Source organism: Oncorhynchus tshawytscha, linkage group LG04, assembly GCF_018296145.1.
Source record: "Oncorhynchus tshawytscha isolate Ot180627B linkage group LG04, Otsh_v2.0, whole genome shotgun sequence".
Classification (NCBI taxonomy): domain Eukaryota; kingdom Metazoa; phylum Chordata; class Actinopteri; order Salmoniformes; family Salmonidae; genus Oncorhynchus; species Oncorhynchus tshawytscha.
Window position 1 is genome coordinate 47,373,032 of NC_056432.1, and position 17,758 is coordinate 47,390,789.

Genomic DNA, 17,758 nt, shown 5'->3' on the forward strand with positions numbered 1-17,758 from the left:
CATCGTATAATTTGGAATCCAAAGTGCTGGAATACCGAGCCAAAACAGAAAACATTTGTCACTGTCCCAATAATTTTGGAGCTCACTATATGTATACATGATTTATAATAAATTATGTATAATAAGTCTTGGTGATTCAATAGCTTAGTTAATCATTACATGACTGTCTATGACTGTCTAAACACTGTCTATGTTTTGCGCAGTCTGGCAGTAACCCAGGACTTTCAGAGGCAGAGGATCTCTCTTTCGGCTGCTGCTGACAACAACTGCATGTAAGTTGTTCTACATTATTATAATTATGTGTCTGCATTGCATTTGTGACCGCCCAGTGGATTAAAGCTGAGACACAGAGCTACAAAATGATATATCATACACTGGTATATCATACACTGGTATATCATACACTGCATTTTTTTGAAAATGGGAAAGTAATTCTTCTTTGAAAGTTGATGAACTTCTAACCTCAATTTTGAGAAAATGTCCTGTGAATGTTTTGGTAGTACTAATGGAGAGATCTCCTTTGTCGACACACCCGCTCACACCCTCTTAAGCCACCCACACCCATCTCTTTAAGGATTCACATGTGAGGTCATGTGCTAAACAATGAGTAGTGTAGTAAAGATGAAGACTAAAAGTGGTAAAAGTAAAACCCTGCAATAAGGAAAAAAAATCCAGGTTAACAGAACATGTCCAGATAAATACATTTCATAAATATTAGATGACGCTTACCCAGACACCAAATTGATGGGTCATGTGAAAGAAATGCTATAACCCCCAGCCACATCTTGCTAAGTGGATGATCTCTACAGAAGGTGTGAACAGTACAGTCAAACAGTACAGTCAAATGGTTACTTGCATAGTAGAAATATTAGAAATAGATGGGTCATGTGAAAGAAGTGCTATAACCCCCAGCCTCATCTTGCTAAGTGGATGGGTCTCTACAGAAGGTGTGAACAGTACAGTGAAATGGTTACTTGCATAGTAGAAATATTAGAAATAGATAGTGTCAATATGAATACAATAATATCCAGTATGTACAAGAACAATATCAATATCAGTGATAGATGAGGTAGTTCTATGCATACAATCAGGGGTAAAGTGGCTAAGCAGTGGCTTGTCCATAGCCTCTTTGTCGCAAAACTCCCTGATCTTCTCAAAAGCTTAAGTTTGTCTGTGTCCAGTCCAGGTGGTGCTTGTACAGGCAGACCATCTATGGGAGGAAGGATGTCACCGTTGTGCAGCAGCTGAAACCTGGTCCCGACTGAGTCCGACAGCTCCTTGACGACAACAACACCAGGCTCCAAAACATCAAAGCTGTAAAACAGGAAATAACAAAAACAAATTGAGAAGAGTTTACAACCTTGCACAACATCAATTCACACCCCAAGTTTAAAAAATAAATAAAAATCTCATACAATGCAATGAAGATGATATTCACCTGAAGTGCTGGTACTGGTTGATCTGTGGCAGCGGCCTGAAGTACGGAGTCAGGTGTTGTTGCCAGCCATAGCTTTCCACCAGCACCGCACCATCCTCCAGTCCAACCAGCTGTGGGATGTTGACCTCTGTTACAGTGCTGTCCGTCACAAAACCAGCCATCTCAGACAAAGTGACAATCATGTTGGAAGTCAATTAAATAATCAAAACGTGTTGTTTATGCTCCACATACTAAGTGTTGTCATCGATTCCTTGTAGAGACACCACACTGCTGCTTTTGTCACATGGGATGACAGCAGCTTTCCACCAAAGTGTTTGTGTCCTGAGTGGCGTCCTGGTAATACTATTGCATTATCCTCTGCATAGTTGTTGATGAAGTTCACCACTCTCTGCTGGTCCTCATGCTTCAGGTGTAAGCTGCGCTTGCTTGGGCCAGCTCTCTTTTTGATGGGAGGCATTAGACCATTCTCCTTGAATGACTGGTGGAGGAGAGTCAGGTGTGTTCTGCTGATGCTGAAAGACAAATTCCAGACACAAATATTTCAGCATTATTATACAAAAGATAGCCGTAATCACCGTCAGACACACTTGGCTAACTTGATGGGTTGTCAGCTAGCTAGCTAATAGTAAGCTTTAACTTGGGGTCTTTTGTTTAGACATGTAGCTAGCTAGCTACCTAGCTAAAAAATTTACCATAATCCCAATCCATAGAGTACTAGCAATACAAACCGATTGTCATAGTTAGTTAACCAAAGTTAACCAAACAGGTTCAATGCTAGCTTGTTAGCTAGCTAACATTAGGCTATAACTAGCAATGTGAAATGGCAGGATGACATTACTACACACGGATCATAAACGTAACGTTAGCTAGCGAGCCAACCATCTAACTTCAGCTCGTTAGCCAACAGTAAGCTTTACTTGGGGTCTTTTGTTTAGACATCCCAGCTAGCACAGTGGATCTGGGCTGATTCCTGCTGAGAGTTGGGGCACTCAGCTGAGAGTTAGATTCGGCTGATGTCATGTGGCCCGAGTCTGGGCCGCCTTAGGCAGTATTACTTATGGCTAAAATGCAGGGATTGAGCTCGGGCTGATTCCGGTGAGAGTTATCTGGCCCAAATGTATTACTTGGGGCTCGGGCTGATTAAGGCTACTCTCTGGCAGATGATTCCACGGGCTGCTTTATATAAATGAACATTTCATTATTTATTTATTATTCCATATTTTCTCAATGTTTCTGTGATCAAAAAATACAATTAACATTTAAATTAAATTCTTTAACCTGATTAAGTAGTGTAGTATTTTGATACTTTGTGCAAGGCAATTGATAAGCATTAAACACTTTGTGGATGGAGCGTCCCGAGTGGCGCTGCGGTCCAAGACACTAAATCGCACTGCGTTGCTTCAGATGCTGGTTCGTTACCCATGCCAGCAGCGACCGTGTGTCACGATTTCCATCGAAGGTGGCTCCTCTCCCTGTTCGCTCGGCGGGCATCATTGCCGGTCTACTAGCTGCAACTGATTCTTTTTTCCTTTTCTTTTGGTTATGTCTGTTTGTGTTTCACCTGGTTTCATTTTGGTTAATTAGGGGGGATACTTCATAGACATTTCCTTTGGGGTTTTGTGCGGGATTGTTTTTGTTTGAACTACCAGTGAGTTTGGGTTTAGTTTTATTAGCTCATGTTTTACAGGTGTTTTTCCCTGGACTGTGTCTGAGTGGGGTTTTCGTGGCTATTGCTGTAGTCCGGTGTCCTGTTGTTTTTTGAGCTAGTTTAATAAAACACCCTTTTCTTTGGAACTTGTTTCTCCTGTGCCTGACTCCACACCCACATCTCCTTGGGGAGATCTGACACCGTGAGACCCATTAATTGGCCCAGCGTTGTCCAAGTGTTTTCTCTGACACAATTTTTTGGGGGGTGGATGGGTATAATTGTACGGATAAAATGTTGACGGAAACGGCCCAATTGTATTTGGGCCGATTCTGGGCAGTCATTCATTTTGATTCCGGGCCGAGTCCGACACCTGATTCCGGGCCGATTCAATTAGTTCCGGCCCCTGAAGAGGGTCGCTTCTGGGCCGATTCCTCATTGCTATCTGGGATGTAGCTAGCTAGCTTGCTAAACAATTAACCATAATCCCAATCCATAGAGTACTAGCAATACAAACCGATTGTAATAGCTAGCTAAAGTTAACCAAATAGGTTCAATGTTAGCTAGTTAGCTAGCTAACATTAGGCTATAACTAGCAATGTGAAATGGCATTCTGAGAACATTACTACACATAGATCATAAACGTAATGTTAGCTAGCGAGCCAGCTATCTAACATCAGCTAGCTAGCTAACAGTATGATTTAACTTGAAATGAAAACAACTTTCTGACAAAATTAGAAACGTATAATATCTGAAACTGTAGCTAGACTCTTACCCTTATACATGGATGAACGCTTCACGGCAGACTGCAACCCCTTTCATTAAATAAGACATCCTGTGTTGTTTCCATTTTGTTTGTACAGCTTGCTTGACCCATTGTGTCAAGTCACTCTGGTTCACACTGACCGTGTGCAATGCCATAAGAATCATCTTCAGCTTTAGCCCCCACCCAAACCCATTTTACTCCCCCTAGCAGAGCTGGTTAGGCTATTTTCATGTTATCTTGAGCCTTGGTGACTGTAACTGTGCACCTGGCAACAATTGCATTACTATTTTTTGCCTACGTTTACTGACACGTCCATATTCAACTGGTGTTGAGCGTTCATAAATTCATCAGTTATTCTGCGCTCTGACACATTCAGACGAGAGTGCTCTGAAACGGATACTTGCATAGTGGGGTCTTTTGTTTTACTACGCGATACATAAAAAAAGCAGTGTTAGACAGGATTACCTACACATACTGACCAGATCAAATAGACAGAAGCGAACTATATGGCCAACCAATCCAAATTCATCTCTTGGCATGTCCAGCCCACTCATTATCTCAGCCAATCATGGCTAGCGGGAAGGTTGCTGGCTTTTTCTGTGTTTTAACCAACTAGGCCCATCATTTAACAATTTTATTTGTATTTACAGATGGCATAAACATAAGTTATTAAGGCACATGGAAGTTTCCATGCTTGAGAAGATTTGTATATAATACCCACCAACAATAACTGTAACTCTTGAACTGTTCAAACTAGAGACACCAAGCCAATTTTCACATGTTCAGGCTATCCTATTCTATCAAACAACCAATCAATCATTTTTTTCATCACTACGTTTTCAACTATAACCAGTCAACACCATTACTACTACAGACACTACCACCACTACTATAACTTATTTCAAAACCATACATACTTTAAAACTAGCAACCACACCCCATTTTTTTCAGGAAATGTACTTTGCAGTGATCATTGTTAGCCTAAAGAGGTTATTTCTTAGATATAACTACAGCTAGCTATCAGTAGGTCTACATATGAACCTATTCTACATAGTTCTTCAACTACCACAAAAATACCTTTACAGAGCTGTCATTACTAGATGCACAATCATAATTCTCTCCCAAAATAATAGCCTAAAATGCTATAATCATTACATCATCATTCAACTAAAACCAAACTTAATTTACATTGAACATTTTAGTAAATTGTGCATCTAATTATCTGAAACCCACAGCATGAATGATTCAGAGTTGCTTTGCTTTCCTAAGGTGTTGTTCACGTTATCCTGGCTTTTATTCCCCTCTTCCGACAGAAGATCACTTTGTCCTATGTCTTTCTTCTTTCAGTTTTCATAAGCAACAACAATAGTTTAGACAATTTTGTGATCTAACTGGCCCACAATCAAAATGAATAATGTCGATAGTAGTCTATCAAAGTATTCAGACCAATTATTTTACCTTGACTAGAATTAACTGCTTTGCTTTAAATAGTAAAGTAAAACTTTATAAACTTCTTTCATTACCACAAAAAAAATACTTTTAAATAGCTAAAGAAAACCCCACAACTTTACTGGTAAAGTTACCATCTAGTTACACCACACTAACATGTTCTCATCAGTCATTGCACCAGAATCAAAACCAGCATGAATGATTATCTACACAGACCGATGTGTTGTTTTATGTTTGTGGAAGGCATTAGTTTACGCGTTAGTGTGTGGTATAATGTTATCATACAACTTAATCTATTACAGTAACGTAAAGCTAATGGACAAGCTTCAACCCTGAAGATCCCCCAATACCACATGTCCTTCAGTCAGGATGCCATAAAACACACACACACACACACACACACACACACACACACACACACACACACACACACACACACACACACACACACACACACACACACACACACACACACACACACACACACACACACACACACACACACACACGCTGAACTCAATGGGGGTCTTGTGACACACTCACTCTCCTTGAACTGGTGGATAAAGTCATGTATGCCAACCATGTGCTACACAATAATGAACTCTTCTCCAAGGCGTTGCAGCCATTAAAACAGTGTGTATAGAGTGAGGGCATGGTGAAAGGGCTGCTTGTCCAGAGGTCCCAGCAGACAGTCAGGCCTATTGATGAGTCCTGGGCTTAATCAGGGAATAGCTGGAGCACAGCTGTGAATAGTAATGTTTATGCTTTTGCGGACAGAGTGGAAAGGAAACCGATGCCACACAAAAGCCTGCCCTGTCACCTTTTAACATTTTCACACTGAGATTGAGGTGACTTTGTTGTTTTTTGTTACAGTAAGATGATGATTTATTTATACACTCCCCTACATATGTATTTGGACAGTGAAGCTAAAAAAAATAATCCAGCATTGTAGATTTGAGATCAAGAGTTTCATATGAGGCGAAATGCCAGCCTTTATTTGAGGTTATTTTCAAACATATCTGTTTTACCGTTTACGAATAACTCACTTTATAGTGTATTCAATTATTCAGTAGTGAATGGTGAATAATGCATTATGTCATTTTGGAGGCACTTTATGTTTAAAGAAATCTAAAATAAATGTACCCCCACTGCAACTCCCTAACGGGCTCGGGAGGCAAAGCAAGCTAGAGCACAAACTTAAGGTTTTATTTTTGCCTCAATCACACTAGATCTATGAAACCAGCAGACCAACTATTTTTTTGACAGTGCAATGTGAGTTTTTTTGACAGTGCAATGTGAGTTTTTATTAGTCAGTATAGCAATGTAACATCATTGATCTGTCAGTTTCCCTAGCTTTTCACACTGACACAGTATAAACAACTATAGACTACACTGTCATGGGGAAGAGTCAGTACACAACACAACATTGATGATTATGAATGGACACAGTTATATTTGAATGCCCAGTCATGGTCATCTAATCTCTGTTATAAATTACTGCAGTTTAATACCATCCATAGAACATCCTATATGCCAGTGAAAATGAATATCTGCGGGAAGTGTAAAACAAAAAAGGGGACATATTTGCATATGTTATAATCTGGCAAAGAGTTTGTTATTTTATTTCAGAATGTCTACAGATTCTCCCTGGTTTTAGTTTAATTAAGGTTAAATAAAAATGTTGCTTGCTTGGAAATGTTGATTCTGGGGACAGTTACAATTACAACTGCTAAAAAAATAAATTGCAATTAATTAGAAGGTGGTTATCTTCCCACAATGTCACAATGGATGGCGGAAATGTCAAGTTATGTATCACAGAATATGATTTATTACAAGATTAAGGGTATACTGTGCAACTTAAGCTCATAAGCTCTGGGTGGCTTACTATATATGGAATATTGTATGACAAAAGGGGTCTGTATTGAAAACATTTTTAGTCGAGCAGTCACAAATAGATTATGATTTTTCATGGCACACGAGACACCTGTGTGATTTGCGCCTGTCTCAGTGAACTAATCCATTGAAGAGGCCGTGAGGATGCCACAGCCCAAGAATATGGGGATTGTGGTTCAGATGCACAATGCACGTCTCTCCAGAATGCTCTCTCTCTTGCCATTTCATGGGCATTCATTGTTTCATAACTTAATTATGTGGTTATTGGTACCCTTCGTGCCAGTTATGATTTTGATATGGGCATTTTCGTGGAACAGTTTAATTAAATTTATAATAGTCTCTGTACCTTAAAATCATTGTCTGTGGTTATTCTAAATGAAAATTATACAAATCTAAGAGTAACTTGTATTGCCATTGCCAACAAGGTAATAATACTCTACAGTACATAAAGCCAACACATAAAAACATTGCAGCCTGCAGGTAGAAAATGAGGAGGTCAAAAGGAGGATGTGAAAAAGCTAGCTAGTTAGCGGTGGTGCACACTAAATAGCATTTCAATCGGTGACGTCACTTGCTCTGAGACCTTGAAGTAGTGGTTCCCCTTGCTCTGCAAGGCTTTTGTGGAGCGATGGGTAACGATGCTTCGAGGGTGACTGTTGTTGATGTGTGCAGAGGTTCCCTGGTTCGCGCCCGGGTATGGGCGAGGGGACGGTCTAAAATTATACTGTTACATTGATGCTGTTGACCCGGATCACTGGTTGCTGCAGAAAAGGAGGAGGTCAAAAGGAGGGTGTGTGTAACGGATGTGAAAAAGCTAGCTAGTTAGCGGTGGTGCGCACTAAATAGCGTTTCAATCAGTGACGTCACTTGCTCTGAGACCTTGAAGTAGTAGTCCCCCTTGCTCTGCAAGGGCCGCAGCTTTTGTGTAGTGATGGGTAACGATGCTTCGTGAGTGACTGTTGTTGATGTGTGCAGAGGGTCCCTGGTTCGCGAGGGGACGGTCTAAAGTTATACTGTTACATGTGTCCCACCTTTTTTTCAGGTAAAGTGACCAATTTATGGTACTAACATAATGCAACAGTGACAAATCGCTCTGCAATGGTGTGTAGGTGTAGGCCCAGTACCCTCTAAAACCACTATAGCTCATAGTGAAAAACCACAACACACGTAGTCTAGTGTACCCTCTTAAACCTTGAGACCTAGATAGGGTATGGTGAGACGAATGTCTGAAACCTTACATATTTAAAATAGTTAGTTTATCTGGTGCTTCTCTCTTCAATACAGTTTTCAGTTGTCTCTCTCTCTCATTCAACTGACTTGGCTACTTTTATAAAATTCTAAATAATCAACTAACTAAAAAAACTATTTGTAAAAAGGAATTAGTTATCATCTTATCTCATAGACACATTTTCATCATGTAATTCTCAACAGATCTCTGAAAACAGCAAGTTACAATGTTTCCCTTTGATTATACTCTGTGTTAACGTTTGTTGGTCCTGTCGCCATGACTATGACTGGCTCTCATCAAGCAGCCCAATCAAGAAGATACTTCAAACTGTAACCTGCAAACCGGATCCGGTTATCAATCAACCTAACAGTTACAAACAGCACAGGAATGAAATCATCAACATGTATTGACACATCTTTACCAACGCTGCAGATATTTGCTTTAAATCCATAGGATGTAGTGATCACAATATATTAGCCATATCTAGGAAAACCAAAGTTCCAAAGGCTGGGCCTAATATAGTGTATAAGAGGTCATACAATACGTTTTGTTGTGATGTATATGTTGATGATGTAAAGAATATTTGTTGGTCTATGGTGTGTAATGAGAAGCAACCAGACGCTGCACTTGACACATTTATGAAATTGCTTATTCTAGTTACAAACAAGCATGCACCCATTAAGAAAATTATTTTAAAAACTGTTAAATCCCCTTGGAATGATGAGGAATTGAAAAAAATTATGGTTGAAAGGGATGAGGCAAAAGCAGTGGTGGAAAAAGTACTCAATTGTCATACAGAGTACAGAGGACAAAGAGCCGGATGCCTGGTCAGGACCCAGAGAAGGCGACTGGGAAAGCTGCCGTTACCGTCAATACTACTCGCCAACGTGCAATCATTGGACAATAAACTAGACGAGGTACGATCACGAATATCCTACTTACGGGACATCAAAACTGTAATATCCTATGTTTCACGGAATCGTGTCTGAATGACGTCACGGATATTCAGCTAGCGGGATATACGCTGCACCGGCAAGATAGAACAGCACACTCCAGTAAGACCAGGGGGCGGTCTGTGCACATGGTGCACGAAATCTAAGGAAGACTCTAGATTTTGCTCACCTGAAGTAGAGTGTATTGTGATAAGTTGCAGGCCACACTACTTTCCTTGAGAGATTTCAGCTATACTTTTCGTGGCGGTTTATTTACCATCACAGACAGATGCTGGCACTACACCGCACTCAGTCAGCTGTATAAGGAAATAAGCAAACAGGAACAGGAGACTTTCATGCAGGGAAACTTAAATCAGTTCTACCAAATCTCTATCAACATGTTAAATGTGCAACCAGAGGGAAATGAATTCTAGATCACCTGTACTCCACACACAGAGACGCGTACAAAGCTCTCCCACGCCCTTCATTTGATAAATCCGAGCACAACTCTATCCTCCTGATTCCTGCTTACAAGGTCTATAAAAAAGTAATCCGATGAAGCAGATGCTAAACTACAGGACTGTTTTGCTATCACAGAATGGAACATGAGCTAAAGGGTAAAGCTGCCGCTTTCAAGGTGTGGAGGCTAACCCGGAAGCTTACAATCCTGCTATGCCCTGCGACGAACCATCAAACAGGCAAAGCGCCAATACAGGGCTAAGATTGAATCATACTACACCGGCCCGACGCTTGTCTTATGTGGCAGGGCATGCAAACTATTACAGACTACAAAGGGAAGCACAGCTGCGAGCTGCCCAGTGACACGAGCCTAACAGACGAGCTAAATCACTTCTATGATCACTTCGAGGCAAGCAACACTGAGGCATGCATGAGAGCATCAGCTGTTCCGGACGAGTGTGTGATCACGCTCTCCGTAGCTGACGTGAGTAAGGCCTTTAAACAGGTCAAGGCTGGCTAAGGCTACACAAGGCTACACAAGGCTGCGGGGCCAGATGGATTACCAGGATGTGTGCTCCGGGCATGTGCTGACCAACTGCCGACATTTTCAACATGTCCCTGATTGAGTCTGTAATACCAACATGTTTCAAGCAGACCACCATAGTCCCTGTGTCCCAAAACACAAAGGCAACCTGCCTAAATGACTACAAACCCGTAGCACTCACGTCCGTAGCCATGAAGTGCTTTGAAAGGTTGGTAATGGCACACATCAACAACATTATCCCAGAAACCCTAGACCCACTCCAATTTGCATACCGCCAAACAGATCCACAAATGATGCAATCTCCATTGCACACCACACTGCCCTTTCCCACCTGGACAAAAGGAACACTTATGGTGTTGTACAGCTCAGCGTACAACACCATAGTACCCTCAAAGCTCATCACTAAGCTAAGGACCCTGGGACTAAACAACTTCTGCAACTGGATCATGGCCTTCCTGACGTCCGCCCCCAGGTGGTGAGAGTTGGTAGCAACACATCTGCCACGCTGATCCTCAACACTGGAGCTCCCCAGGGGTGTCTCCTTCTGTACTCCCTGTTCACCCACAACTGCATGGTCAAGGCACGACTCCAACACCATCATTAACTTTGCAGACGACACAACAGTGGGAGGCCTGATCGCCGACAACGATGAGACAGCCTATAGGGAGGAGGTCAGAGACCTGGCCGAGTGGTGCCAGAATAACAACCTATCCCTCAACGTAACCAAGACTAAGGAGATGATTGTGGACTACAGGAAAAAGACGACCGAGCACTCCCACATTCTCATCGACGGGGCTGGAGTGGAGCAGGTTGAGAGCTTCAAGTTCCTCGGTGTCCACATCAACATCAACTAGAATGGTCCAAACACACCAAGACAGTCGCGAAGAGGGCACGACACAGCCTATTCCCCCTCAGGAAACTAAAAACATTTGGCATGGGTGCTGAGAACCTCAAAAGGTTCTACAGCTGCAACATCGAGAGCATCACTGCCTGGTACGACAATTGCTCGGCCTCTGACCGCAAGGCACTACAAAGGGTAATGCGTACGGCCCAGTACATCACTGGGGCTAAGCTGCCTGCCATCCAGGACCTCTACACCAGGCGGTGTCAGAGGAAGGCCCTAAAAATTGTCAAAGACCCCAGCCCCCCCAGTCATAGACTGTTCTCTCTACTACCGCATGGCAAGCGGTACCGGAGTGCCAAGTCTAGGACAAAAGGCTTCTCAACAGTTTTTACCCCCAAGCCATAAGACTACTGAACAGATCATCAAATGGCTTCCCGGGCTATCTGCATTGTGTCCCGCCACCCACCACCCGCCAACCCCTCTTTTATGCTACTGCTACTCTCTGTTCATCATATATGCATAGTCACTTTAACCATATCTACATGTACATATCACCGCAATCAGCCTGACTAACCGGTGTCTTTATGTAGCCTCGCTACTTTTATAGCCTCGCTACTGTATATAGCCTGTCTCTTTAATGTGGTTTTATTTCTTTACTTACCTATAGTTCACCTAACACCTTTTATGCACTATTGGCAAGAGCCTGTAAGTAAGCATTTATCTGCTTCACGGCGCACGTGACAAACGAACTTTGATTTGATTTGAAGTAAAGATATTTTAATAGAAAATTACTCAAGTAAAAGTGAAAGTCACTTTCACTTTTAACGAGTCTGTTAGATCAGAGGCAGTAGGGATGACCAGGGATGTTCTCTTGATAAGTGTGTGATTTGGACAATTTTCCTGTCAAAATGTAATGAGTACTTTTGGTGTCAGGGAAAATGTTTGGACTAAAAAGTACATTATTTTCTTCAGGAATGTAGTGAACTTGTCACGTTCGTTGAAATCAGCTGACCAAGATGCAGCGTGGTATGTTCCCATCCTTTTATTCGGAAGCGAAACTTAAAGAACAAAACAACAAAACGAACAACCGAAATGTGACGCTATAAATAATGATCAACGGCAACTACACATAGACAAGATCCCACAAAGCACAATGGGAAATAGGCTACCTAAATATGATCCCCAATCAGAGACAACGATAAACAGTTGCCTCTGATTGGGAACCAAACTAGGCCAACATAGAAACATAGAGATGTAATTCACAAAGTCACACCCCGAACCACCCTTAATCACACCCCGACATAACCAACATAGAGAATAAAAGCTCTCTATTGTCAGGGCATGACAGAACTAAAATTAAAAGTTGGCAAAAATATAAGTAGTAAAGTAAAGTACAGATACCCCAAAAAACTACTTCAGTAGTTTCATTTAACATTTTTGGGATAGGGGGCAGCATTTTCACTTTTGGGTGAATAGCATTCCCAGAGTGAACTGCCTCCTATTCTGTCCCAGATGCTAATATATGCATATTATTATTGTATTGGATAGAAAACACTCTGAAGTTTCTAAAACTGTTTGAATGATGTCTGTGAGTATAACAGAACTCATATGGCAGGCGAAAACCTAAGAAAAATCCAACCAGGAAGTGGGACATCTGAGGTTTGTAGTTTTTCAAAGCTTGACCTACCGAATACACATTGAGAAATGGATGAGATTGCACTTCCTAGGGCTTCCACTAGATGTCATCCGTCTTTAGAAATTGGTTTGAGGATTGTACTATAAAGGAGGGGCTCATGAGACCTCTTTGAGTCAGTGGTCTGGCAGAGAGCCTTGGTCTCCTTGCCAACCTCTCGTTCCAGTGCTTTTCTGAAGACAAAGGAATTCTCCGGTTGGAACATCATTGATGTTTTATGTTAAAAACATACTAACTATTGATTCCATACATCGTTTGATGTTTCTAAAGGACTGTAATGGACATTTTTTAGTTTTTGTCTGGATGAAGTGCCTGCGCCTCATGAAGATGAGAATCACCAGCAGCAAGAGCGACATCATTGATGCATAGAGAAAAGAGTCGGCCCGAGGATTGAACCCTGTGGCACCCCCATAGAGACTGCCAGAGGTCTGGACAACAGGCCCTCCAATTTGACACACTGAACTCTGTCAGATAAGTAGTTGGTGAACCAGGCTAGGCAGTCATTTGAGAAACCAAGGCTGTTGAGTCTGCCGATAAGAATATGGTGATTGACAGAGTCGAATGCCTTGGCCAGTTCGATGAATTCAGCTGCACAGTATTGTCTCTTATCGACAATGGTGGTTATGATATCATTTAGGACTTGTGGCTGAGGTGCACCCGGGACCAGCTCGGAAACCAGATTGCACAGCGGAGAAGGTACAGTGGGATTCGAAATGGTCGGTGATCTGTTTGTTAACCTGTTGTGGCTGCAATCCCCCGATCGGGATAAGTGTCATCAACAACCGCTGAATAGCATAGTGCTACATACAATAAATATTACTATAAATATTTATAGTCATAAAATCACAAGTGCAATATAGGAAAACACAGCTTAGCCTTGTGTTAATCTACTTGTCGTGTCAGATTTTGAAATTATGCTTTACAGAGAAAGCAATCCAAGCGTTTGTGTAACTTTCGCACAATAAAACATTAACTCTTTCATGCGTGAGTTCCAAATATCTCTAACGGTCACCCCAGCGTGAGTTTTTTTATGCACGTGATGTTAGAACGTTCTCTCCATTCCAGAATGTGATTGTTCGGTAACAGTACATTTAATCGGCGCTGCCCTCAAACCAAAGCACGCAGCCTGTTTTTATTTGTCAATTTTAAATTATTTTCTAATAAGTTTTTTTATTTCTAATAACAGTTTGAAATGAGGTGTGTTCCGCCTCATTCATTCACATACAAGTAGTCATTTTTACTTTTGCGGACCAATGAATTTTTTTGACATTTCTGACCCGGACAAAATTCCCCAAACACTTCTCAATTGTTTGTGCAGTTCAAGTCTGCAGACATTTGCTCATCTGCCGTCCTGCACACACGTGTTCATGTTTTCCACCTGTCGCCTGCATCGCAATCAAAGTTGTTTTCGTTACCAATAATAACTTTGGAAATGTGTGCGTTTCTATCAAAGTGCCTTATTACGTTATAATAGTTTCTGCATGTCGTTTCTACTGTAGCATAATATTTTGGGTATATTCCTTATAACCATGGACACGCAATGTAACGTTACTCATTTCATAACATTTATGGTGTTATACTCAATGATTAGGTAGCTAGCTACATTCTTCTATTAGCTCTGGAAAACAATGCTAATTGCGTCAGGGAAGTATCAGCATGTGTTGTATTTTGAAGCTACCCTGGCTTTATGACTCCCAAGTGGCACAGCGTCTCCGTGCTAGAGGCATCACTACAGACACCCATCTTCAAATCCCGACTGCATTTCTATCAAAGTAAGTGCCTTATTACGTTATAATAGTTTCTGTGTGTCGTGTTATACTGTGTCTACTGTAGCTCACTGTATGTATGGAACATAATATATTTGTGTATATTCCTTATAACCGCGGACACGCTAGGTAACGTTACTCACCTTTTATGGTGTTATATTAAATTGTGCTTATGTAGCTAGTTACATTCTTCTATTAGCTCTGTAAAACAATGCCTAAATGCATCAGAAGAAGATGTTGTATTTTGACGCTACCCTGGAAAATTTTTGAAATATCTTATACCACTTGGTCGTTTTCTGAGTGCATTCCACAAAGCTGTTTATCATGTCAGCCTTATCCACTGCCCCCATTTTGAGGTTATAGTCAAGCACGCAGTCTGGTTTGATGTTTCTCTGTCTGGTTTATTTCTCTCTCCCGTCAGGTGGTCCAACTTCCCTGTGGCTGACATGGTTGCTGTATGGACAGAAGAGAGGACATGGACGTCTCGTTTGTCATGGAACTTTACTGCCAGCTGTTAACATTTTTTATTTTGTATAACAGGTCATTTAGGATGGCAGTAGCGTTGTTGATGAAATGCAGTCATAGCAGCAGAACTAGAAAGCAGTCATGGGAAAAGAGGGTGGCAAAGAAGGGAGTTGCAAACATAGGATCTCTGCCCCAGTGTTCTCTTATGGAGTTCCTCTTTATGGTCACCAGAAATGTATACATTTCACTAATTGTGGCTGCTGCTGATACGCAAAGAGAGGTTGAACAGGCTAGTAATAGAGGTTGCACCAATTTCTGCGTATCATTTTTGTAGGGGTCCAGATTTTGCGGCTCTTTCAGAACATCAACTATCTGGATTTGGGTGAAGGAGAAATGGGGGAGGCTTGTGCAAGTTGCAGTGGGGGGTGCAGGGCTGTTGACCGGGGTCGGGGTAGCCAGGTGGAAGCATGGCCAGTCGTAGAAAAATGCTTATTGAAATTCTCAATTATCGCGGATTTATCAGTGGTGACAGTGTTTCCTAGCCTCAGTGCAGTGAGCAGCTGGGAGGAGGTGCTCTTATTCTCCATGTACTTTACAGTGTCGTAGAACTTTTTGGAGTTTGTGCTACAGGATGCAAATTTCTCTATGAAAAGGCTAGCCTTTGCTTTCCTAACTACCTGTGTATATTGGTTCCTAACTTCCCTGAAATGTTGCAAACCGCGGGGGCTATTTGATGCTAATGCGGTACGCCACAGGATGTTTGTGCTGGTCAAGGGCAGTCAGGTCTGGAGTGAACTAAGGGCTATAAGTGAACTATTTTCCTGGTTCAACATTTTTTGAATGGGGCATGCTTATTTAAGACGGTGAGGAAAGCACTTTTAAAGAACAACCAAGTGTCCTCTACTGACAAAATGGGGTAAATATCCTTCCAGGATATCCGGGCGATTAGAACGGCCTGCTCGCTGAAGTGTTTTAGGGAGCGTTTGACAGTGATGAGTGGTGGTCGCTTGACCGCAGACCCATTACGGACGCAGGCAAAGATGTCGTGATCGCTGAGATCCTGGTTAAAGACAGCATAGGAGGATTTGGAGGACAGGTTGGATAGGATGATGTCTATGAGGGTGCCCGTGTTTACGGATTTGGTATTGTACCTGGTGGGTTATTTGATCATTTGTGTGAGATTGAGAGCTTCCTGCTTAGATTGTAGGATGGACGGGGTGTTAAGTGTGTCCCAGTTTAGGTCACCTAGCAGCAAGAGCTCTGAAGATAGATGGGGTGCAATCAATTCACATATGTGTCCAGGGCACAGCTGGGGGCAGAAGGTGGTCTATAGCAAGCGGCAACGGTAAGAGACTTGTTTCTGGAGAGGTGGATTTTTAAAAGTAGAAGCTCAAAAATTGTATGGGCACAGATAGTAAGACAGAACTCTGCAGGCTAACTCTGCAGTAGATTGTAACTCCGCCCCCTTTGGCAGTTCTATCTTGTTGGAAAATGTTATAGTTAGGGATGGAAATGTCTTCCTAAGCCAGGATTCAGACACGGCTAGGACATCCTGGTTGGCAGAGTGTGCTAGGGCAGTGAATAAAACAAACTTAGGGAGGAGGCTTCTAATGTTAATATGCATGAAACCAAGGCTTTACGGGGAATGGGAGTGGAGCTAGGCACTGCAGGGCCTGGATTCACCTCTACATCACCAGAGGAACAGAGGAGGAGTAGGATAAGAGTACGGCTAAAGGCTAAAATAACTGGTTGTCTAGCGCGTTCGGAACAGAGAGTAAAAGGAGCAGGTTTCTGGGCACGGTGGAATAGATTCAAGACATAATATACTGACAAAGGTATGGTAGGATGTGAATACAGTGGAGGTAAGCCTATGCATTGAGTGACGATGAGAGAGATATTGTCTCTAGAAACATCATTTAAACCAGGCGAGGTCACCACATGTGTGGGAGGTGGAACTAAAGGGTTAACTAAGGCGTATTGAGCAGGGCTACTGGCCCAAAACAGCAATGGACAATGCATATTGACGTTAGGGTGAGGCATGCGTAGCCGAGTTATTATAGGAGTCCAGTGAGTGGCTTCAGGCAGCTAGCGGGTCGTTTCTAGCAAGCTAGCAGAAGAGCCCTTGAGGGACGTCGTGACGGAAGAAAGTCTGTTGTGGCCCATGCAATTACGTCGGCAGACAGATAAGCAGGGCTCTGTGTGGTAAACCAGGCCAATTGGCAAAATTGGTATAGTGGCCAAAGAATTTGTCCAATGGGCCTCTTAACATCAACGGGGCTGTAGTGGAGCGGGTCGAGAGTTTTAATTTCCTTGATGTCTACATCACCAACGAACTATCATGGTCCAAACACACCAAGACAGTCGTGAAGGGAGCACAACAAAACATTTGAACCCCTCAGGAGAATGAAAAGATTTGGCATGGCACCCCAGATCCTCAAAAGGTTCTACAGCTGCACAGTCAAGAGCTTCCTAACCGGTTGCTCTACCACCTGGTATGGCAACTGCTCGGCATCTGACCGTAAGGCACTGCAGAGGGTAGTGCGTATGGCGCAGTACCTTACTGGGGCCAAGCTTCCTGCCATCCAGGACATATACAATAGGCGGTGTCAGAGGAAAGCCACACCTTGGGCTTCAAT